General features: G+C 45.9%; 1 protein-coding gene across 12 annotated transcripts in view; it reads left to right on the top strand.

Annotated features, from left to right (window-relative positions):
• The window catches only part of CIB4 (calcium and integrin binding family member 4), a 95,330-nt gene that overhangs the window by 26,779 nt on the left and 45,087 nt on the right, over positions 1–23,464 (top strand). For 4 of the 12 annotated variants that reach the window (XM_074341780.1, XM_074341784.1, XM_074341786.1 and 1 more), the window contains 3 exons: positions 5,639–5,806; positions 18,859–18,947; positions 19,731–19,765. The exons of 2 other annotated variants lie outside the window; for them this stretch is intronic. The gene's annotated coding sequence lies outside the window, so the exon portion shown is untranslated. Of the gene's footprint in view, positions 1–5,638; positions 5,807–16,821; positions 16,931–18,858; positions 18,948–19,730; positions 19,766–23,464 lie in introns of all 12 variants that reach the window. 6 more of the 12 variants (XM_074341783.1, XM_074341782.1, XM_074341785.1 and 3 more) reach the window with 3 other exon arrangements.

Genomic DNA, 23,464 nt, shown 5'->3' with positions numbered 1-23,464 from the left:
ACACAGAAACAATGAAAAAGAAAGAAAGGAAAGAAAGAAATCAATCAATCAATCTACCAAAATATATGCAGGATATATATAAAGAAAACTACAAAATGAAAAAAGCAAAGAATATCTAAATAAATGAAGAAATATTTCATGTTCATAAATAGGTAAACTCAAAATTGTTTAGATACTGGTTCTTCCCAACTTGATCTCTAGATTTAATACAATATCAATCAAAATCCCACCAAGTTATTTTGTGGATATCAACAAACTGATTCCAAGGTTTATATGGAAAGGCAAAAGACCCAGAATAGCCAACACAATATTGAAGAAGAACAAAGTTAGAGGACTGATACTACACGACTTCCAGGTTTACTGTAAAGCTATAGTGAGCAAGACAGCATGATATTGATGAAAGGATAAATAGATCAGTGGAACAGAATAAAGAGACCACAAATAGACCCATATATAGTCAAATAGCCAAATATAGTCAAATAGACTTTGACAAAGGAGCAAAAATTATACAATGGAGTAGTGTTTTCAACATATGATACTGAAATGATTGGACATACTTATGCAAAAATCAATAAATCTAGACACAGACCTTACATTCTTTACAAAATTAACCAAAAATGGATCATAGATCTAAATGTAAAATTAAAAATACAAATTTTCTAGAGGATAACATAGGAGAAAATCTAGGTGACCTTGGGTTTGACAATGATATTTTTAGATACAACACCAAACCTTGAAAGAAAAAGTTGCTAAGTTCAAATTCATTAAAATTAAAAACTCTGCCCTGTGAAGGATACAGTTAAGAGATTGAAAAGACAGGCCACAGGCAAGGAGAAAATCTTTGCGAAAGACATAGCTCATAAAGGACTTGTATCCAAAATATATAAAGAGCTTTAAAAACTCAATAATAAGAAAACAACCAAACCAATTAAAAATTGGGCCAAAAATCTGAACAGATACCTCAACAAAGAAGACATGCAGATGGCAAATATGCTTATGAGGAGATGTTTAACATCATATGTCATCAGGGAACTGAAGATTAAAACAATAGTGAAATACAAGTACTCATCTATTAGAATGGCTAAAATCCAAAACACTGACAACATCAAATGCTGGCAAGAATATGGAGACACAGAAACTCTCATGGGAATGAAATGTGGTGCAGCCACTTTGGAAGACAGTTTGGCAGTCTCTTACAAAACTATAGACATAGTCTTCTATGCAGTTCAGCAATCCTGCTCCTAGGTGTTTACCCAAATGAGTTGAAGACTTTGTCTATGCAAAAATCTACACACAAATATTTAAAGTAGCTTTGTTCATAACTCAGTAGTTGGAAGCAACCATGATATCTCCCAATAAGTGAGTGGATAAACAAACTATGGTACATCCTTACAACAGAATATTATTCAGTGATAAAAAGAAAGATGCTATCAAGCCATGAAAGGACATGAAGGAATCTTAAATGCATATTGTTAATTGAAAGAAGCTACATACTATGTAACTCCAACTATATGGTATTCTGGAAAGGGCAAAACTATGGAGACAGTTAAAAAAAAAAAAAAAAAAAAAGCATTGATTTCCAGAGGTCCCAGAGGATGAAGGGAGGGACTAATAACAGAGTACAGGCATTTTTAAGGCAGTGAAACTCTTCTGTATGATACTGTAATGGTCGATACAGGGCATCATGCATTTGTCAAAACCCATAGAACTATACAACATAGAAAGCCAACCCTAATGAACTCTATGCATTTTAGTTATTAAATGTATCAATATTGGTTCATCAGTTGTCACAAATTACCACACCAATGCAAGATGTTAATAATGTTAATAATAGGGGAACGTTCTGCTCATTTTTTCTACCTAAAACTGCTCTAAAAATAGTCTATTAAAATTTAAAACTAATTAATATACTTGGAGAAAAATTTGGCAGCAAATGTAACAGATGATAGTATGGTGGCTATACATTCTAGTTTTCTGAGGACAGTTTTGATTTATATGTGTTGTCCTGGTGTCCCATCTGCTTTAGCATTTGTCATTCTCAAAGGTGTCCTGGTTTGAATGATAAATTATATGATCACCCTAGACAAAAGCTTATTATATACAATAAAAAAGTAATTTTGTATATATTATATATATATATATATAATATATATATATAAAGGAGATATGTAATGAACTCCTATAAAGCAATAAGAAAGAAACACTGCCCGAGAGACTAATGGGCAGTTTATGTGAATATGTATATTAGTTTGCTAGTGCTGCCATAAGGAAATACACAAATTGGGTGGCTTAAACAGCAGAAATTAATTTTCTCACAGTTCAAGAGGCTAGAAGTCCAAGATCAAGGTGTTGGCAGGTTTGATTTCTTCTGAGACCCCTTTCCTTTGTTTGCAGATGGCTGCCTTCTCACTCTGGCCTCACACGGTCTTTCTTCTGTGCACACACAAGACTGTGTCCTAATCGCCTCTTCTTATAAGGACACAAGTCACATTGGATTATGGCCCACCACATGACCTCATTTTACCTTAATTACTGCCTTAAAGGCCCCCAACTCCAAATTTGGTCACATCTGAGAAGTTGGGGGTTAGGACTTCAACATATTAATTTGTTGGGGGACACAATTCAGCCCATAACAATAGACAGTTCACAGAAGATGTACAAATGGCCAATAAATATATGTCAATATATTTACTATCATAATAAACTAGAGACATACAAATTTAAAACAGTAATAACTGACAATCATCCCCAATAGAATGACAAAAATAATAAAAGGAAATTGATTCTATCCAAGGTTGGCAAGAATATAGGGAATGGCCATTTGTTGGTGGAACAAACTGATACAGCTTTTTTGGAGGGCAACTTGGCAGGCTCCATCAAAATTAAAAAGTACATATCCTTTGGCCTAGAAGTTTTACTTCTGAGACTTGATTGTACAGTGAGTACAGAAATGCTCACTGAGGCACAAAGAGGCATGCATTAAAATGTTAATTGCAGTTTTTTGGTAATATTTAAAATTGAAAAAACATTTAAATTTCTATTAATAAATAAGCTATGGTACATCCATACTATGGGATGCTATACTGGGGTTAGAAAGAATGAGATAGACCTATGAGAAAATGAATTTCATATGATATGCTATGAATAAAGTAGACCTATGATAAAATGGAACCATAAAACACATTAAGCAACTCAAAAAAGAGGAAATTGAGACTACAGAATAGATGGCGAGACACAGACACAAAGAGCAAAATGGTAGATTTGAACTAAACAGTGTCAACAATCATATTAAATGTAAGTGGTCTAAATACCCCACATCTGATAATTTTTTGGCTTTTTGATTGGTTGTCTCAATAGGGCTCCCATGACAAAACTTTGAAATCAGCTTTCACTCAACCTCTCTCCTTTTTGTTCTTTGTCCTGGAATTATAAAATTACTTAATAGTGAGTTTATAATAAGTTTTTTTTTTTTAACTGGGGGGAAATGCCATTTTAGAATTACAAGCTATCTGCCTTTTAGAATGGAGACTAAAATTTGCTTTATGGAAGACGTTCCTTTATTTTCAAATGTACCACTTAGGTTGGCCCTTTTAGCTGTGCTAATATAAAGCAAGGACCTATTAATCTTGGTGAGAATGGGAAGGCACTGAGGGGACCCTAAAGGACATTTTTTAGTCTAAAATGTTAATACCCTTTAATAATATAAATTGAGTGATTTGTGGAATTCTGCCTCTGAGCATTGTTTTATTTAGAGCACCACCATGCCCTAATTTGGAATCAGACAACCCTTAGCCTGAAACTGGTGTGTTCCTGCAAAGTGGTGTGTGTTACTCTGGGATCAGTTGTTTGTACAAGATAAGGAGCTGAGATGGAGAAGAATGTGGGAGAGAAGTGCTCACTTCTTCAGCTGAGACTGGAGAAAACAACTGTGCAAATAACCCAGACTGGACGTGGCACAGCCCAACCTAGACCTGGGAACTGGTGTCCCACCCAAGGATGCTGTTTTAACCTGACCATCCCCCCTTTGGGGAAATGTCCTGGCAGGTGTTTTGTTTTGATATTCCTATTGTCAGTAATGCATAGAAGAGGCAAATTCCCTGGCAGGACAAGAGAGCTTGGGAGGCAGATCTTAGCTGTTAGTGAGAGGGAAAACCTACCAACAGGAGCTGGGGTGGGGGTGGGGTCATTGCTTAGACCTGGACTCCAAGGAAGGGGAATACTTGCAATACACCTGGCGGTGGAAGGGGATTTATCCCTGGCCACATGGAGGCAGCTGGCATGTGAGGTGGGGAGAGGGCTTATAAAGGACCTTGAAGTTAGCTCAGGGTGGTGGGGTCTCAGCAGAGCCACTCTGAGAACAATTATAGGGTGCTTTCTGGTATATATTTCCCTTTTTCTCTCTAAGATTTCAGGCAATGCTGTTAACTTGTCTTTCGCTCTGGTGTAGGGAATTAGGAGAAAGCCTGGCCCATGCCTGGGGCAGAGGGACGGAGGTCTGCCTGGCTCTGGCTGTAATGGTACCTTGGGGAGGGAGCTCGACAGAGAACTATAGGAGCTGCAGCCGAGCAGGGAGCCAGGGGCACAGCATGCAGGGCTTTGTAAGTCACTTGAAGGAACTAGTTTATCTTGTAGGCCCTGGTGACCCACTGAAGAATATTAAGCAAGACGGTGATGTGATCCAATTTACATTCTATAGAAAGAAAAACATCCCAGCATGTCCCATACCTTTGTAGACAGCTGGAGTGGACGCTTCTGTCTCTGTCTGGCCAGTACCTCTTCAACCCTCCTGTGGTAACAGATCCCTTCTTTTCTGTGGGAAATCTATTCTGTGTAAGTGGGGTAGAGCTGATTGCAATCTTCTTGAAGACAGGGAGTGTGCCATTCCTGGAGCCTACATAGTCCTCCCTTTTACATGAGCCAATATTTTTTTGTTCTTATTTAACCTAATTTGCCATGGTTCTCTTGCTCATGAGAAAGAATTCTTACTAACAGTTGTGCGTCCTCTCTGATTTGCTCTTCCCTAGACTCAATATCCTCAATTCATTTGACATTCGAGATGGTTTCCAGATCCCTCCCTGCAAGGTCATTCTCCTCTAGACAGAGATGTGCATACTAGTGTCTTTGAGGGGATCTTCTGTCTAAGAGTTGTATTACAGTCAAGTACATGATGGGGTCTTCTCTGGAGAAATCCAGACAAAAGGTTGATACCCATGGATCAAGTGCTGGGGAGGACTTTTGGGGGACCCTGGTCATGGCAATATATGATTTGAGGTATCTACACTTTTATAAAGAATGAAAAACTTGGTTCTACCATGGGGTGTTCTCAGAAGCCAGCACCTTGAATAACTTCAGTTTCTAAGTGGAAGGGAAGGTAGAAAGGAGTGTGTCCTCAGTATTGGCCAAAAGGGTCCCAAGGGCTTCCCTGAAATGTAAATGGAACCACTCAGTCATCTTAACTGGCCATTAAGAGCTGATCCATAATATAAAAGAGGCTTCAAGAAACATCAAGGGGAAGGGGGCAGGGAGACACTCGGGCCAGTCCTGTCCTTATCATTATCTGAAGGGGTGTGTGTGTGTGTGTGTGTGTGTGTGTGTGTGTGTGTGTGTGTGTGTGAATAGTAAGCCCACTTTCTTCCAGATCCTACAAGGGTTTCCATAACCCTCTAGGCTACAGTGAGCTGAGGACCTACCTTCAACAGAACAGGACTGGATTTAGACTCCTGGATGATGGATCGCCTCAAGTGCCCTTCAGAGACTGCTCAGAACCTCACCAAGTCCTGCTCAGTTTCTTGTTCCTCATCACTCAGTAAGTTACACACAAGATTAAAACCTTATGTCCACCACGGTGGGTGTTCCCAAGTCCTATGACCTTATAGGGTCATCTTGCCTCTTAATATCCAAGGGAAAATGGATCAGGCCTTCAACCCACAGTAGAGGGAAACCCAGGGCTTCCTGCAGGACTTCTGGGGGGTTTTCCTAATCCCCTCTTATCTATTTCTATTGAATTAATTTCTTTCCTTACTTCCTCCCTCATTCTTCCCTCTCTCTCTCCCTTCCTATCTTTCTTTCTTCCTTTCTCTCCCCATCTTTCTTTCTTCTTTTTTATTCTTTTGCCCCTGAAATTGTTTTCTTCTCTTTGCCCTGTGTCAAGACAACTGTAAAACATAGATCCTTTTACTTGATTTCGCCAAAGTAGCCCTGGCATGGGGCATATGTAACACATTCCCCCACATATAATTGGGAGAGACGCATTGCATCTTAGCACAGAAAACTCCTTAAAGGTGAATATTGGCTATTCCCTTGCTCCACCCCCGCCCCCGCCCCCTGCAGCATCCACCATGTTTCTGGCCCTCTTGCTTCCCTCCCCGCCTCCCCACACACAGAGCCAGCCTCCCACAGCATCTTTTCTCCTATAGAGCAGCTCATTCCCGCTCTCTGCCCAGACGGCCTCAGGGCCAATCTCTGCCAGCCCAAAAAACATTAAGGGCCAGTTCTGAAATTACTTTTTCCCTTAACACAATCAAATTATTGGTCTTAGCTCCTTCCTCTACCGGTCTCTACAGGCACACAAAGATTTATCCTTCTTCCCTCATTATACCACCCCCTTGGAAAGCAGAAGTGCCAGAATAATTTTGATGGTTGTTTAAATCACAGCTTTTTCTTTCCTGCTGCTCAGGTTTAGCTATAGCCCAGAGATGTTTCCATTGGCCCCACCTGCCTAGTTTGATACATCCTTTCCCCTCTGGCTCCACTCCTCCCTTGTCAGCACCTCCCTGGCCCCACCCTAAGTCCCGAATACGGGAGCCTTCTTGAAACAGCCCAAGCCCTTATTTCCTGGGCTTGCTGCCTGCAAGCTGGAGTACCTGCCGTGGGGACCATAGGAAGGCCCTCTTCCGCCTCCTCCAGCGAGGTCCTAGGAGCCCTGCTGTCTGCCTGGGGTCATTCTGTCTCTACTCTGTCTCACAGTGTGTGATCCAAAGCCTAGAGCTCTACATGTTCAGAGAATGGTGAGCATTGGCAAGTCCCAGCACCCCCTGGAGCATCCAGCTGATGTGAGGCAACAAGAAGTGTTCCTTGTCTAAATCAGAGCTCCAGCACCTTCTGAGCCCTGGAGGGAAGCAGTCTGAATGGTATTTGGTCCCCCAAATGTTGCACAAATGGTAGACCTGGCTCCTCTCTATGCCCCAGGCTGCCTGCGATGGCCCTGACCCGGCAGCCGGGGGAGGAGAAAGGAGCACTGCCTTAAGAGTCAAAGCATAAGGCCTCTGGGCTAGTTCAGCCATAAATTCATTTGACTGTTGGACAGCCCCTGTGTCTGTCTAAGCTCTGTCTCTTCATCTGAGAAATGAAGCATTGGACCACCTGAGGTCCAGAGACCTGGAGCCCAGGCCTGGGAAGGGACGATGTCACCTCTTAGCTTTGGGCAGATGCTCACTGTGGTGCCTGGGCCAGCCCCACCTGCAGGGGCAGAGGTCTTGCTGGTCTAGGACACTGGGGTTCTGAGGGGCTCGAGGGAGGCCGGTGCGGCTGGGGTACAGTGAGGGAGGGAGAGTCACTCAGGATGAGGCTGGAGAGATGGGCAGGGCCTTAAAGGCCATGGTCAGGAAAGTCACTGGGGAGGTTTTCAGTGGGGGACCTGGCCTGATCTGATCTATGCTTTTAAAAGACCACTCTGCCTCCGAGTGGAGAATGGACTAAGGGGAAGCCAGAGTGGAATCAGGGGGACATGCTGGGAGGCTAGCGTGGTGGTCCAGGTGCAAGAAGGTGCCTGAGACCAGAGTGAAGCAGTGGAAGTGGAGAAACAGGCAGTGGTGAAGCAGGGTATGTTTGGATGCAATCAATATGGCAGAGGTGAGGATGCTGGACAGCCTGGGTCCCTCAGCTCCTGGTTTAGGGCTGTCCTCACCAGCACTCAGGCACTTCTTTCTGGCCATTTAGACGTCAGTGGAGCTCAGCGAGCCTCCAATGAAAGGATGTTCAGGGGGACAGAGGGCTCACTAAACTTTGCTGCCAGCTTAGTAACTGTGGTAGGAGTCTCATGCTCCTCCTCACCCCAACAATGATGCTCGGAAGGGTAAGAACTGGTGGGAACAGAAGGTGGAGGAGCCTGTGGCAAGGGGGATGGGCTTGGCTTCCCCACTGGGATAAGCAGGGGGCAGGACTCCCCAGATGGCAGCGGTCTCCAATCCTTGAACCATCTTCATTAGCCGCCCATTCTCTGCAGCAGTGAGGAACAGCTCCCAGCTGGCCGGCCCGTCTAATTTCAGGAACCCTCTCTCCCGAGAGTTGGTTCATACTCAGCTTGGTCTGCTTCAGCTCCCAGAGGTCTTTGGTCTGATTTCCTGCTTCAGAGCTCCACTCTCCAGGTCTGGCAGGTGGGGCGACTCAGTCAGCTGGGTTTGCCTGGTAGGAGATTGGGGGCACTCTTTGGGAACGGAGAAGGAGGTAGGGTCACGTGGGACAGGGTGAGAGTGAGAATAGCCAATAGGAGCCTGGTGTGAGAGGGTCGGGCCATTTGCTAAATACAATTTAAATCTTTGCCATGTTTTCTGCCAAGAAAAGAGAAGTGGCTGATGAAAACCACATGGCTCTAAGTAAGTGGAAGTGAGGAGCCTGGCTTTGTTGTGCGAGTATGTTGAAGATGTGGCTGTTGGTCTCCCGTGCAATGGAAAAAATCTCTATTTTAAAGAATACAATGTTAAGAGGCACTCTGAGATGAACCACATTTCGCAATTAAGTAGTTTACAAGGTCAGCAAAGGAAGGACAAAGTAAACCAGCTGAAGAAGATCTTACTCAATACCAAAATTTGTTTAAAAGTTCAATGCTAGTCTGAAACTGTAATATAGGCTTGTGACGTAGTGTTACAAAAATAGCCCCAAAGATGAAACTCTTTGGGGACGGAGAAGCAATTAAAAATGCTTTAAGTACTGGTGCAGGTATTGAATTTCTTCATGTTTGAAAAAAAGACATTTTTTTAAAAATGCAAACTCCCATTTTTTCTACTTTTTCTAAATTGACCGTGAGGCAAACTCAACCCAGAGACACAGACAAACAGAACTGCTGTTCACTCTTTGCAGAACAGAATTCTAATTTCTTCAAGTTCCAACATAGTGTGGTTCCAACTGGCCTCCCCTGAATTTTCTGCACGGAATGCTGCCGAGGGCCCTGCCAGCCCCACACCCTGCCCTCCGTCCTGTTTGCAGGCTGCCACCTGCGGGGCTTCATGGTGCACTTACCTGCCCCTGGGGTGCCCTTCCTCCTGGCTGAGTGGAAGAACGTTAGCCATTCATCAAAGATACTAATTACCAAATTCTATCCATGCCGCTGTAACTTGCCTTTGATTCTTTTGCATCGATTCCAGTTCTCTGGTAAATTCTCCATCTTGTCATCGATTTGCTTGACCTTATTAACCACAGTTATTTAAAAGTCTGTGTCAGATAACTCCAATATCTGGATCACCTGTGGGTCCGTTTCTGTTATGGAGATAATGTTTTTGGCTCTGGCTGATGTTACATTTCATCAGGGAGGATTTATTTTGGTTTTCCCCAAGGCAGTTCAAGTGTCGGAAGGCCATCTCACTCCAGCCTGGGGTTGAGCTGGCTTGAAGCTGGCAGTCAGACTTTGAAGGCTGCTCTGTTTCTGGCTCACCCAGGCTCCTAGTGCCTCACCCTTCTGGGGTTCTCACTGGGAGTCTGGGTTGTTCTCTATAGTCCTTCTCTTTGGTGGGCCTTTGATTCCCAGTTTGTTTACTCAGCCCCATCTTACTGCCCAAAATCTCCGCCCAACTTCCCAGCCTCACTTTCGGCTAACGCTTCACCACTTGGGAGGATGCTGCCTCCGACTCGGCAAATGCCTTCAGGGAAGAGGGCCTGGGGATTTTGAACTAACGTACTGTGGTCCTTTTCTCTGTTCTTCTCCTTGACTTCTTGGCCCTCAGGTCCTGCTTGCCTGGGGATTTTGAACTCCAGACTTGTCCCCTTACCCTGTGAGATTTTCACAACCTCTAACGCAAGTTCTCAGCTTCTTCTCAAACACTTTTTGCTTGGTTTTTAGCCCCTCGGCCCCATGCTGCTCACAAGTCAGGGATACCTTAAGGGGAAGAGTAATGCTGAATGTCACCGCCATATGCTGCCATCTCTCAGGATCCTGACCTTTCACATCCTGGCTGCCTGCCAACGGACAGCTTTTGGAGTTTGTCCAGCTTATTCTCAGTGAGAGAACAGGTCTCTAACAAGCCACTCTGACTATAAGAAGTGGGATCCTCTATCTGCTCCATTAGAATATAAGCTCCCTGAGGGCAGGGAACTTGTCTCCATCACCACCGTGGTCCCCTAGTCCCCGGCCAATCTCATTCACACTTTAATATCACCTGCTCCTGGACATTTCCAAATGTCTGTGTCCAGCCCGAAGCTCTGTTCTAAGCTCTTAGCCCCATGTATCTAACTACCATGTCTCATCTCCAGGGGCACAGACACTCAACATGTCCAAAGTCATGTTCTTCCCCCCAAGCCTGTCCCTCTGCCAGGCTCCCAGCCCAGGAAGAGCATGTCCTCCATGTCAGAAACCCCTGAGTCACCATCGACAATGCCCACCCCTCCCCCTCCCATGTCCAATCTCCCAGTGCTGCTGATTCCACCTTAAAATGTCACATGAACTCATCCAGTTCTCTCCTTTTTGCCACCACAGCCCTGTCCCAGCACCGTTTCCCTCCCCTCAGTTACTCAGCAGTCTCCTCACATTCCTCCCCAAAGCCAGGCTGGCCTCCTTCCAGCATGTTCGCCAGCCACCCTCTGCGCAGAATGACCCCTTGAAAACAAAAATCTGATTATGTCATTTCTCAGCATAACACCCTGCAATGACGTCCATGGATTTCAGGAAAGCTTTGAAGATAAACCCTCCAGGAGCCACCAGCCCTGTGTGTTCTACCCCAACCCCCTTCCCAGTCTCCCTTTACTTGACTCTTGCCCTCGAATCACATTCCGTCCTTAGGGCCTTCTTGGCTCTGCCAGCATCTTTAACGCCTTTTTCCCTGGGGGCTCTGCTGTTGGGAGACACCCTTCTCTGCTCCTGTCTGCTTCTCTCCTGTGCATCCTAAATGTCCCCTCTTCAAAGGGCTTCCCTGATCCCTAGCACTGGTCAAGTGTTGTCACTGTATCCTGCATTCTGTCCATAGCACCAGCACAGAAGGAATTACATAGTTAATCAAGTGATTTTTTTTTCTATTTTTTAAATTGAGGTATAGTCAGTTTACAATGTTATATCAGTTTCTGGTGTGTAGCATAATGTTTCAGTCATACATATACATACATATATTCATTTTCATATTCTTTTTCATTATAGGTTACTGCAAGATACTGAGTATAGTTTCCTGTGCTCCACAGTACAAACTTGTTATTTATCTATTTTATATGTAGCAGTTAGTATTTGCAAATCTGTTACTCTCATTTTATTCCTTCCCACCCTCTTTCCCCCGCTTCCCCGCCCCCATAACTATGTTTGTTTTCTATGTCTGTGAGTCTGCTTCTGTTTTGTAAATAAGTTCATTTGTGTCTTTTTTTTTTTTTTTTTTTAAGATTCCACATATGAGTGATATCACATGGTAGTTTTCTTTCTCTTTCGGCTTACTTCGATCAAGTGATTCTTGAATATGTTTCTTCCCTACTCAATGCTAATCTCCTTGAGGCCAGGGCTGTATTTGTCTTGGTCACCACTATATCCCCAGTGCTAGTGAAGTGGCTGAGATGTCTTAGCAGACTGGTAAATAATTTTTTGAATCAGTGAATAAAAGATGAAGGACAGCCAGCCCTCTCCACCCTCCCAGCCACACAGCAGAAAGCAGTGTGGAGAGTGCCCAGCAGAGAGAGGGAGGCTGGCGTGGGGTTTCTAGTTAACAAGTGTCTCTGAGTGTGACTCTGAAAATAAGGAATTGTGAATTGCTGTTGAATGCATCTTCTTATTGCTGGGCTTACGGCGCTGGCCCGGGAGCCAGCAGATCTGGGTTGCGGTCCCAGGCCTGGCACAAATCATGACGAATAGCATTTTTATAATGCTTCACAGTTTACAAGACATTTCCACAGATAGGATCTCATTAAACTGGCACAGTGACCTCCAGCAAGCAGCTTTTAGAGGCCTGCTGGGAGGGAGGAGACCTGGAATGAGCTGGGTTCCAGATCCCGCTGTGCCTCATCTCCCCACGTGATCTCAGAAGTGCTTCCTCTCGGGCCCTGCGTCTACTGTAAAATGAAGATGTACGACGAATGATCTTTAGTGTTTGTCCATGGGAATTTGGAACTAAAATTTCAGGACTAGTTCAATCAGAATGCAAAGTCTTTGCAATGTCCTTTCTTCTCACGTGGCTCGGCAACACCCCCAGGGGCTCCTGACAATGTCGTGGGTGCCCCAGCGAGGTGTCAGCAAAAGCAGGACTGAAACCAGGATTTTGTGCAGGTGGTTTACTTGAGAGCCGATCCCAGGGAGCAGGAGTGAGGGGCTGGGGAGAGAGGAGAAGCCCAACTAGGGGTGTGTGTCTAGATCACTCTGACTCAAAGGGCTATGACCCCGTCAGGCCCTGCTGGGAAACCACAGAGCGCCTCCCAGAGCTGTCGCCCAGAAGTGTGGATGTGGGAGCCTTTCTCTACCAGTTTTCACCCTCACAGGTGGAGGCCCCCCGCCCCTGGGAGTGTCACTTGGAACTTCTGGGCTGTGCTTACCCACATGGCAAGGAAGCTTCTTGGTAGAGAAATCCTGGGACAGAAAACACAAAGAGAATCCTTGGGGCAACACTCTGAGCTGGACCAACTCTCCTAGACTGTCCTCGCAGCAGTGCTGGAAGTCAGGGTGGGACCTATGGACCCAGGGCATCTGATATAAGTTGCAGAGGGGCAGGGACATGAGAGAACGGGTGCTGGGACCTTCCTCCCATACCCCTACCAGTCCTCCACCCTCTGAGTGTCCAGGCCCCCCCCCACCCTCTTTTCTGTGGAGTTTGTGGTGTCCCGGGCCATTGAAGATGGGGTGGGGTGGGGTCTGTCCATCTGGGCAATTCAGATGGTGTTCAGCAGAGCCTTGGGAAGCAAACTGCTGTTCCGCTGGACGGTCCTTGAGTGACAGCTGGACTGGACCTGAGATGGAGCGCCTGCCCCTCCGACAAGGAAGTGGATCACTCATGTGGCTCCTCCCTCTAGGCAGTGAGTGGTGCTCCCCCAATGGTTAACAAATGGTTTGTCTGCAGGCTTGGGCCCCACAGGCCTGGCAGTGGCAGTGCCCCAAGTGGGAAGTTGGGAGATCCTTGCCAGCCTCCTTGGTGATGTAATACTTCCTCTCTGTCCTTCTCTTATAAACTCTGGACCCTGCTTCCCTCAGCTTTCCCTCTGGATTCTCAAAAGTCTGATTTGTTAATAAAAAAAGGAACATTGGCTTGCTTCTAGCTCTTTTCCTCTACTATAGCAATTTAACTTCCCCCCCAGGCAATGTGAATGAGAGACTAAAAAAAAAAAAGTCTCTTATGAGAAAGTGGAAAAGAACACAAAGATTTAAATTTCAAGGTATTAGCTGTCCATGTTCTGCCTCTGGGTGAATCTATTTAAACCCCAAATAAATTTCACTCTCCTCTGGGGAGGAGGGGGTCTCTTTTCAAAAGGTTGGATCTAGTTCTCTATTTCCCTAACTGTACCCCACCCCAGATTTCCTAGTGCTGTGTAAGAAAGAATTCAGATGGCTTATTCCCAGGCTCCTAGGAGGTAACCACTATATCCTTGGGATTTCCCAAGTGATAGGAGTGTCTTAGCTACGCATGGTGGGCTCTTCAGATCAAATCTGAGTTCATGCTAATGAGATGACTCAGGATGGGGGCTGGCCGTGCCAGAAGGACCAACCATGCAATTAGAGGCTTGAGTTTTGAGCCAGCTGATGTCAGCCTGACCTCTGCGGAGGGGTGGAAGCCCGGAGATTAAGTGCAGTCACGTGACTGATGATTCACTCAACCATGCTCACAGGATGAGACTCCAAGAAAATTCTGAACTCAGGCTCGGGTGAGCTCTTCCTGGTTAGTGTTGCATATCCATGGTCCAGGAGGGTGATGCATCTTGAAGACACAGAAGCTTCACATTTGAGACTGAGACTTCCCATGATGTGTCTCTTCTTTGGGCTGATCCTGATTTGTACCCTTTTTCATAAAACTGTCATCATACGAATAGTGCTTTCTTGATTTCTGTGAATTGTTCTAACGAATCACCAAACCTGAGGGGATAGTGGCCACTTAGTAGAAGCGCAGAGGGCCTGGGAACCCCAGAACTTGCAGCTGTGTTTCATGCCCTTGAGCTGAGCGTAGGGTACACCTGGCCAGAATCCCCCAACCTACCCTCCTTCCCTCACTGTCAGCGTCCAGGCTCCAGCCCAGCTCATCTGGCTGGTGAGGGTCACCAGGGCCTGCTGGACCAGCCCTCCGGGGCCTGGGCTCTCCCTGGCTTCCTAGGCAGGCCCCCTCCAGCTGCTCTGACTTCAGTGTTCTCTTCCTGGCCCGGCCATGGAGCCGTTCCTCGGCGTGCAAGGAAAAGAGAGTTTATTCTCTAACGCTGCTCAGATCTTCCTCTCAAGTCTCCACCCTTAGACTTGTCATTAATAATATTTCATTTTCTTCTAAGTTGAATGATTTCTTTCCCGTACAAACGTTCCATCTATTTGAAGACTTACTGTCTGTTTCAACATCACCACCCTCCGCTCTAACAATCCTTCTCTTCCCACAGACAATGTAAATGGGAAACTGAAGAACTGCTTTAAATGGTCTCTTGGGGTGAGCCAGTCCCTTTGTGTAAATATTCAGTGCTTCAGGCTTTGTCACTGCTCCTGTACCCCAAGTCGGTATCCAGGTGCATGAGGGGGGCTCCCCTGGCCATGGGGAGGCATCCTTGGATCTGTGCTTGTTCTCTGCATTTTTGCTGGGGTCCAATGAGATCTGACAGTCACACCAGGCCTTCAGGGTACTGTGCTGACATGCACTGTGGGGGTCCATGGTGTCCCATTAGTTCCTGGGAAAGGGCCCTGCTGGGCTCTGCATCCTGGTCAGGCCTTTGCTTGAGCGCTCAGCCCCTCTGATGTTCCCCCTGGGGCATGTGGGAGCTTCTGGGTCCCCTGCACTGCAGGCAAGCTGGGAGCCCTGCCATGGTCCCACTTTCCCTGCCGCTGGGGCACCTGGGCTTCGCACTGTGCTGGAAATGGCCGAGATTAGAAGGCAGACCTCTAGAGGTGGGCAGTACCCCCGACTCCCCTCGCCAGTGAGCCTGGAGAAGTACGACTCAAGCTCTGAGATTCCCAGCATCCAGGGATGTTTCTAAAATCCTGACGCCCATCTTTGGGTCCTGAGCACATGACAGCCCAGCTTCCTCACTGCCTTCCTCACCCCCTCTGTCCCTAAGATGGAAGGGCCGGCCTTCCATCCCTTTTTTTCTTGCCTGCCAGGATGCCCCTGCAAAGAACAGGATCTGCACCGCCCCCCGCCCCTAGACCTTTCTCTTGCCACATCAAAGGAACTTAGAAAATCCTCTCTCCAGACAGAGTTTGGTTTTCCAGTCTGCTCAGTTGCAGGGAATTCAAATAAAAACCTAGTTGATGTTCAGAGCTGGGCAGTGACTTTCTCCAGCAAGATCTACCCTCACCTCAGCACTGAACAGCTGCAGTGGGGGGATCCCCCTTGGGCTACAAGACTCATAGGCTGAGGAAGTAGATCGGAAACAAATTCAAAATCTGTTATCTCACTTACACATTCCTTTAATATTTATGGTGGCCCTACTATGTGTCATGCACTAAGTTCGGACATAAAGCCCTCTTGAAATTGTTTTCAGTAAACACTTTATTAAAATATAGTTGATATACTATACGATTCATTAAAAGGATACAACTTGGTATTTTTTCAGTGTATTCACAGAGTTGTACAACCATCACCACCATCTAATTTTAGAATATTTTCATCACCCCCCAAAGAAACCCCATATTCATTAGCAGGAACCCCTCTCCCCCAGACTCCCCTTGCCCTAGCTCCTGGCAACCACTGATCTACTTTCTGTCTCTACAGATTTGTCTATTCTAGGCATTTCATATAAAGGAAATCATACAGTATGTGACCTTTTGTGAATAGCTTCCTTCATTTCGTGTAACATTTTCAAGCTTCATCCATGCTGTACCATGTATCAATACTTCATTTATTTTTATTGTCGAATAACACTCCATTGTATGCATACATCACCTTTTATTTATACATTCATCAGTTGATGAAAACTTGGGCTGTCTCCACTTTGGGGCTGTTGTGAATAATGCAGCAATGAACATTCATGTACCAGGTTTTTTTTTTAATGTGGACAAATGTTTTCATTTTTCTTGGGTATATAGACAGAAGTGGAATTGCTGGATGATAGCTGTTAAAAACCAAAATTCATCTGTGTAAATTTTAAACTTCTCATTGGCTTTATTCAATGATTCATGAATCAAAATCTAGCAGATAGAGAGGAACTCTGAGGACCTGCACAAAAGGAAAAACTTTTACAGGCAGAAGCGAGGAAGAATGAGGAAATTATAGTAGCAAAAAGCAGATTGGTTGTTCCACAGTCACTTTCCCTTAAGGGTTGGCAGGGGTCTGTCGGGCAGACGACCTCACTAGCGCTGATCAACCAATTCCTGGCTGACTGGTTTTACGATTACATTTCTGGGAGAGCTGAAACTAATTAAGTTAAGTTTTGGTTTGGTGATGTAGGGCTTAGCATGAGTGACTCCATTTTGAGCCTATTGTCTTGTTTTTAATATATGGTAACTCTGCTTAATATTTTGAGGAGCTGCCAAAATCTCTTCGAAAGTGGCCTCACCATTTCACATGCGCACTAGCAGTGTATGACAGCTCTGATTTCTCCACACCCTTGCCCTCCTGGTGGATGTGCAGCGGTATGTCACTGCAGTTTTGATTTGTTATCTCCCTGATGGCTAGGATGGTGAGCATCTTTTTATGAGCTCCTCGGTCATTCATAAATATCTTCTTTGGAGAAATGCCTCTTTAAATACTTTGCCTGTTTTTTTAAGTTGGGCTTAAAATTTTTGTCTTTTTATTGTTGAGTGGTTAGCATTCTTTATGTATTCTGGATACAAGTTCTTTCTCAGCCCTTTTTGAATTTGAAGAGACATCTAAATCAAGGTCAGAGTAGGGGTTGCTGTTTGAACAGTCGATGGAGTTCATTGCCAGGTGATAGAAACTTTGCAAAAATGCATTTCATGCCATGCAGAGGGTTCATGAAGGGACGTACCCTGGAGGGGAAGGATGCGGAACTGTTGGGGCAGGTCTGGGCCTGCTCTCTGTTCAGTTACACCCTTTTCAGAATCCCTGCCAAAGAGGAGTTTGAGAGATTGTAGGCTGGAGGTGGGTAAGGATGCTAGCTGGTTAGTGTATTGAAGGCAGAATCATTTGGGGAATTTTTTTCTTTTCTTTTTTTGTAAGGAGCATGGGTTTTTGTTTCTTGAGCAAATGGGAAGGCACATAGAAAAGCATTTCGGAATTACAAAGAGCTATGCAAATGTAAGGTGATATTCTTTTTGTTACTACTGTTATTTGTGGGAACCAATGAAAACCCCCTCCAGGATGAAATCACAGAGCCTGTGTGTGGGAGTGGAGTGGGCAGAGGGTGAAGGGAGCGATATGAGGGGATGGAAACCAAAGGAGAGAGGAGGGTAGCAGAATTTGCCAACCTTGGTTACCTGTGTGTGAGATGAGAGAGAGACAGCTTTGTGGCTTCTGGCATATTCTTTTACCACCAGTCTAATTATTTACTTAATATTTTTCTTTATATGGGCTCCTATTTCTCTTCATCAAACAGATACACGTATAAAGGAAATATGTCACAGGTATAAATGGCAAACCTGCATCATTTTCAGAAAGGAAGGAACTATATAAACAAATATAAGGAAAACCGAAGAGTGTCATTAAATTCTAGCTGGAAGTTGTTCCTTTCTGGGCTTGGAAAACTCTCTGGACTTCTCAGTCTGGCTCATCTCTCCTTATCCCTCAGGTGTCTGCCCAAGTGGCCCCTCCTTAGGAAGCTTCTCCAGCCCCACCCGTCTCCATCTTTGCTTTGTTTCTTTCGTAGCCCTTATCACTAAGGGGTGTTGGTTTTCCTATGGGCGTCTAGCTCCACGAGGGCAGCGTCTTGTCTGGCTTAATCACTCTGTCTCCACTGCCAGGCTCAGTAAATAGCTGTGGAGTGAGTAGCTAAAAGCTCTGAGCAGCAGGGATGTTCTCTAGTTTGTTTTTGTTCTCCTTTTAGCAAGTGTCAACCAGGTGTGAAAGGCACACACCAGTGCCTGCTGCCACTTACACCTCCTGGAACAAGAGAACCAAGCGAGCGAGACTTGAGAAGGAAGTAGCCTTCTGGGGCACGATCCCAAAGCTCCCCTAGTTCCCACCTTGCTCTGTGGGAAACCCCAGTCCTGCGATCCAGGCTTCGGATCCCTCCTTGGCCACTGGCCAGCTGAGTGACCCCATAGCATCACTGGACCACACCAACTTCCGCCTTCCCCAGAGCTCTGTGAGCACAGCAGGAGACAGTATCTGTGGACACAGCTAGCAAGAAAAGCTGCTCAGTAAATGAGAATAGGAGCTCAGAGGGTTTACCAGAAGATGGGACGGAACTACGGACTTTGCTGGCTAAAATCCTACCCTTCCTTCCAGGCCCAACTTTAAAAAGTAATAATATTGCTTTCCCTTTATTAAGTACTCCTTATGTGCCAGGTATCTTGCTAAATAAGAGGTTTATAGATCTATCATTTAATTTTAGCCTTGCAATCATTTTATAAAGTAGGCATTTATGATTCTCATTTTACAGATGAGGAAACTAAGACACAGAGAGGTTGAGTAACTTCCTGAAAGTCACGTGTCTGGTCAGCATGCGGCAGATCTGGGATTCGAACCCAGGTAATGGGACAACAGTATGACTCTCAGACCTGCTATTGGGCTTCCTTTCTGTTTGCTGTTTCGGGGGTAATGTCAACTAGACTTGGGAACCAAAAGAATCTGTTTCTTTGCCCACTCAGGGGCTCAGGTAGAATGGGCGGAAGGTGGAATGTAGGTTACCATGGCAACCGATCACTTAGTGCATAGCTGATGAGCCCTAGGGGCTGAGGTTCTGCTGGCAGAGAGAAGGGTGGGGTTGGCATGGGGCAATGTTTGAGGTACCAGATGCACTGGGAGGACTTGGAAGAATACCAGGTGGGTAGATCAGGCAGGAGGTGGGAGAGGTGGGAGCTTCCCGAGGCTGGTGGGATGGGTAGGCAAACTCTTGCCTGAAGCTGGAGAGTTTATCAGGCAGGATAGTGGTGGCCCTTGCCTTTGCTAAACCTTGTTTAGCATGTGATCCATGCTGTGATGTGATCCAGACCAGCCTTCCGAGGACCCCTCCCCCATTTGTCTTCTGCTCCAGAGCCCAGGGTTTTAGCGTTGTGTCCAATCCTCTCTGCATTTCTGTACCAACGTGCTCCTCCCCAAGGCCATCAGAGACGGGAGAGGAGGGCAGGGCACTGTTTCCTCTCCTCTCCACCACCTCTGGCATCCACTGCCGAGGGCCAGGAGCCTCCGTTCCCTGGCTGTGGGATGACAGCATGAGCTTTTCCTCCCCGGTCCCTGAAGCTCCCCGCTCCCCAGGGGGCCAGGGCAGGGCTGGACAGAGTGAGCAGGTCACCTCTCTGTGGTTTGTTGCAGGCCTTGACCTTCTTGACCAGAAATGAAATCCTGTGGTGAGTAGAGGGTGCCCCCTCTCCCTCCCCTTGAGCTGCAGTCTTGCCCTGGTACAGCCTCACTCTGGTCCTTGAGCGTGGTCCCTGCTCAGAGCTACTGAGTGCTGGAGATGAGGGGACCGCGGACAGGCAGAGATGGACCCCAGCCCCAGGGGTCTGAGGTCATGATTCCCAGGGTACGACTAGATTTGAATCAAATGTTAAGCTTTGGGCTGCTATGGGATTCAAGGCAGGGTTTCTTCATACAATCCCAGAGGTGGACAGGACCTCCCTGGGACGATGAGGAAAAGGAGGACAGGACTTAGGAAATAGGTCTGAAGCCCATTTGATTGGCTAACCCACTAGCTGGGTAAAGCTGATGCACTGCTGAGTCTCTCTTAGCCCTCCCTTCCCTCCCAAGCATCCCTCCAGTGCCTGGTACATGGCAGACACAGTGATGGCACTGGGAGTGTCATGGGGAACAGTGCACAGTCCCTGTTCTCATGCAGGCGACGGGCCAGCGGGGAAGGCACCAGGCTAAAGACACCCATCACGATGATCCCTGCCGGGACTGCAGAGGGAGTAGCTGGCATGAGAGATGTGGGAGAGCCTGGGTGGGCCAGGTGCTCATAAAAACTTGCTAGAGGAATAAGTGGGCTCACTAAGGCATTTTTGGTGGGGTGGGGTGCAGCTGGAGAGAGGTGACCACTTTGAGACCCACAGGACCCTCTCCCCTCATTGCCTCTGCTTGGACTCACCTTCCCCAACCATCATGCCCAGCCTGGAAGCCACACTTCCCATGCAAGTTCCCAGTCAGGGCAAAGATTTTGCTACAAGCATGAGACTCCCCAGGCTCAGATGGGGACTGAGGGATGGCTGAGTCACAGGGAGCCATGGAGACCAGGGACAGTCACAGGGTTACATGATTTTCCTTCTAAACTTAATATTTATTTACTTTTTTAAATATGGAAAAATATGGCAAAACTCCAAATAACCTATATCTTACAACCCATATATTTCTTATTGATATTTTCTAAAAAGGAACACTTGACTAAAACTGAAAGAACCAAATATTTTAAAAAATGAAACAAAGTTTAAAAAATAATATGTGAGCATGGCTAGAAAATTCAAATAGCAGAGAAAGTTCTAGATGAAATGTAAATATGTCCCTCCCCTCTTCCCAGGCCTTCTCTCTGAAGATAGCCACTGCCCACAGTTAGCTTCTCATTGAGTCTTCTAGAAAAAAATGTTTCATAGCTAGACCTACATAAATATCCTTAAGAAATTGTATCCCATTCAAACTGTTGCGTTTACACATTCATAGTATAGGTTCATAATGTTCTGGACCTTTTTTTTTCTTTAAGTTTTCACATTAATTAGTTCTACATAAAGCACATAGAGATCTGCTTCGTTCTTTTTAATGGCTGTGGAACGCTCCTTCCTATGGAAGAAACATTTTACCATCCCCTCCATAATGAACACTTAAGCTGTTTATGGGTTTTAGTTTCACAAATAAGGCTAGTGTAAACATTTCTGTACAAAAAGCTTATCCAATAGGTGAGAGAAAATCCATAGGAAGGATTTCTAGCCATAGAAATGCTGGGCAAAGGGTGGGTGTATTTAAAATGTTGATGAGGTAACAGGATTGTCCTGTAGACAGTTGGCACTAATTTATTCTCTCACCACTTGAACATGACCATGCCTGCTCCACTCCAGAAAGTTCAAGGACTCTCAAGTGATATTCTCCGGATCCCTAGGGCTCCTCACGTGTGCCCTCGAGGCTGCCCTGGAGTGAGTGTCGTGGTGGTGGGGGGAATGAACCTAGAGAGAGGAATGAGGGGAGGGTTCAGTCTCTCTGACATAGACCCTCATCTTCATGTGTTCCGTACCGGCCTTCTCAGAAAGATGTCCTGGTGAAAAGCTGTCCTCAAGGACTCTTCGTCTCTGAGCTGCCCACCCAGGCTGTGAGGCTGCCCCTGCCTTGTTCCTGTTTCCCACCTCTTTTCACCCCTGCTGAAGGTGACCTCCCCATGAGAAGGGCATGGCCGGATCTGATTTGTGCCAGGGAGGCAGGGCCCCACTAGTGATGCCAGCAAAGGCTCCACTTCAGCCCAGCGTCTCCCACCAGCTTCTCTCAAAGCTGCCTCAGGCTGCCCCTTCTTTTGGCTGCTCCCGCCCCTTGGGTAGCTCCTGCCCACAGGCTCCCACGTTTGGGGGACTTGAAGAGCAGGATGGGTCAGTGAGATGGGAGGGGGTTGGGATGCCATTGCTTCACGAAGGCAGAGAGGAGATGCAGTGGCTCCATGCCTACTCTGCTTTTGTTTCTCCATATCGGAGACTTTCAGATGAGGCAGAGCAGGACAAGCACTGAGTGGGCACAGAAATTCAAGGTGGGTGGGGTGATAACAGGGAGAGTTTGCTGCTGCCTCAAACCAAGGTGAGTCTCCAGACCCAGAAGACCCAGTCCTGGGGAGCAGCTGAAGATGTGAAGAGCTGTCAAAAGCTTTGAAGAATGGAGAGAACAGGGGAAGGACTGGAAGGCTGCTTCAGAAAGGGAGACGTGAATTGGCCTGGCCATTGCGCTTGTATCAAGAGGGCATGAATGAAATAAATGTGGATGAATCCATTAGTCAGTGGGACACTGTCCTTTGAGAAGAGGAGAAGTTTTATGTTTGGTGTGGCGCCATCTCCAAGGTATATTGTACAGTGAAAAAAGCAAAGTGCCAGGGCTTCCAGTTAACATGGAGAAATGAGCGTCTTTTATCGCTGTTTCTTTCCTCTACTAAAAGAAGAGTAAAGGAATTAGAAAAAAAGAGAAAGAAACACATAAGGACAAAAGAACTCAAGAGATGAGAGTGGTTGAGAGAAGTCAACAAAAATGTCAAAAGTGGAAAGCAAATAGATCCCTGATACAGACTTAGAGCAGGAAACTGGAAACAGATTGCTTGGAAGCAGGGTTTGGGATGATGGAATCAAGAACCCAGAAAGGCTCAGGAACCTCTGAATGCCAGGGTGCAGGGTCAGATGAAAACAGAAAGGTCTTATGTGATTACTTCTTTTGCCCTGCAATCCACTTGGCACCCCTTCCCCAGGCTAGCAGAGCCCAGAGAGGGCAGGAGCTCACCATGTGGACAGAGCTGGCCAGGCAGGTTTCCAACTCAGGGCCACCAGGCACAGTGATGTGCAAGAATGAACCTCTGGTCAGCTTGTCTGAACCTCAGTAGTGAAGTATGAATTGAAAGTTGAAAGGCACTAGATATTTGAGGAAAGAATTTTTTAAAGTCTACATTGTCATGTCATCATTACATTTCAGAACACAAGCTTCCATAAAGGAAAATAAAAATACAAACAGAGGATCAGGAATCAGAATTATTTTGGTCTTGTGTTGGAAGATGGTGGCTAAACATCTTCAAAATTCTAAGGAAAAAATTCCAATGTAGGATTAAGTCATAGCTAGATGATTAATCAAGAGTGAAGGTGAAACATTTTTTGACATGTAAATTCTAAAAATAATTACCTCATGCTCCTTGTCTCAGGAAGTTTTTGGAGCTTCCATTAAAACTAATAAGTAAACTAAATTTTCCAATAAAACTAGTAAGTAAACTAAGAAAAAAGAAGACATGGGAGCCAGGAAACAGAGGATGTCAATACAGTGGAATACAGTGGAGAGAAGCCCAAGGATGATGGTGGTGCATGCAGCAGGCCTGAAAAGCAATGAGT

This window comes from Camelus bactrianus, chromosome 15 (assembly GCF_048773025.1).
Source record: "Camelus bactrianus isolate YW-2024 breed Bactrian camel chromosome 15, ASM4877302v1, whole genome shotgun sequence".
Classification (NCBI taxonomy): Eukaryota; Metazoa; Chordata; class Mammalia; order Artiodactyla; family Camelidae; genus Camelus; species Camelus bactrianus.
Note: the sequence above shows the minus strand (reverse complement) of the source record. Positions and strands in the feature narration are given on the sequence as shown.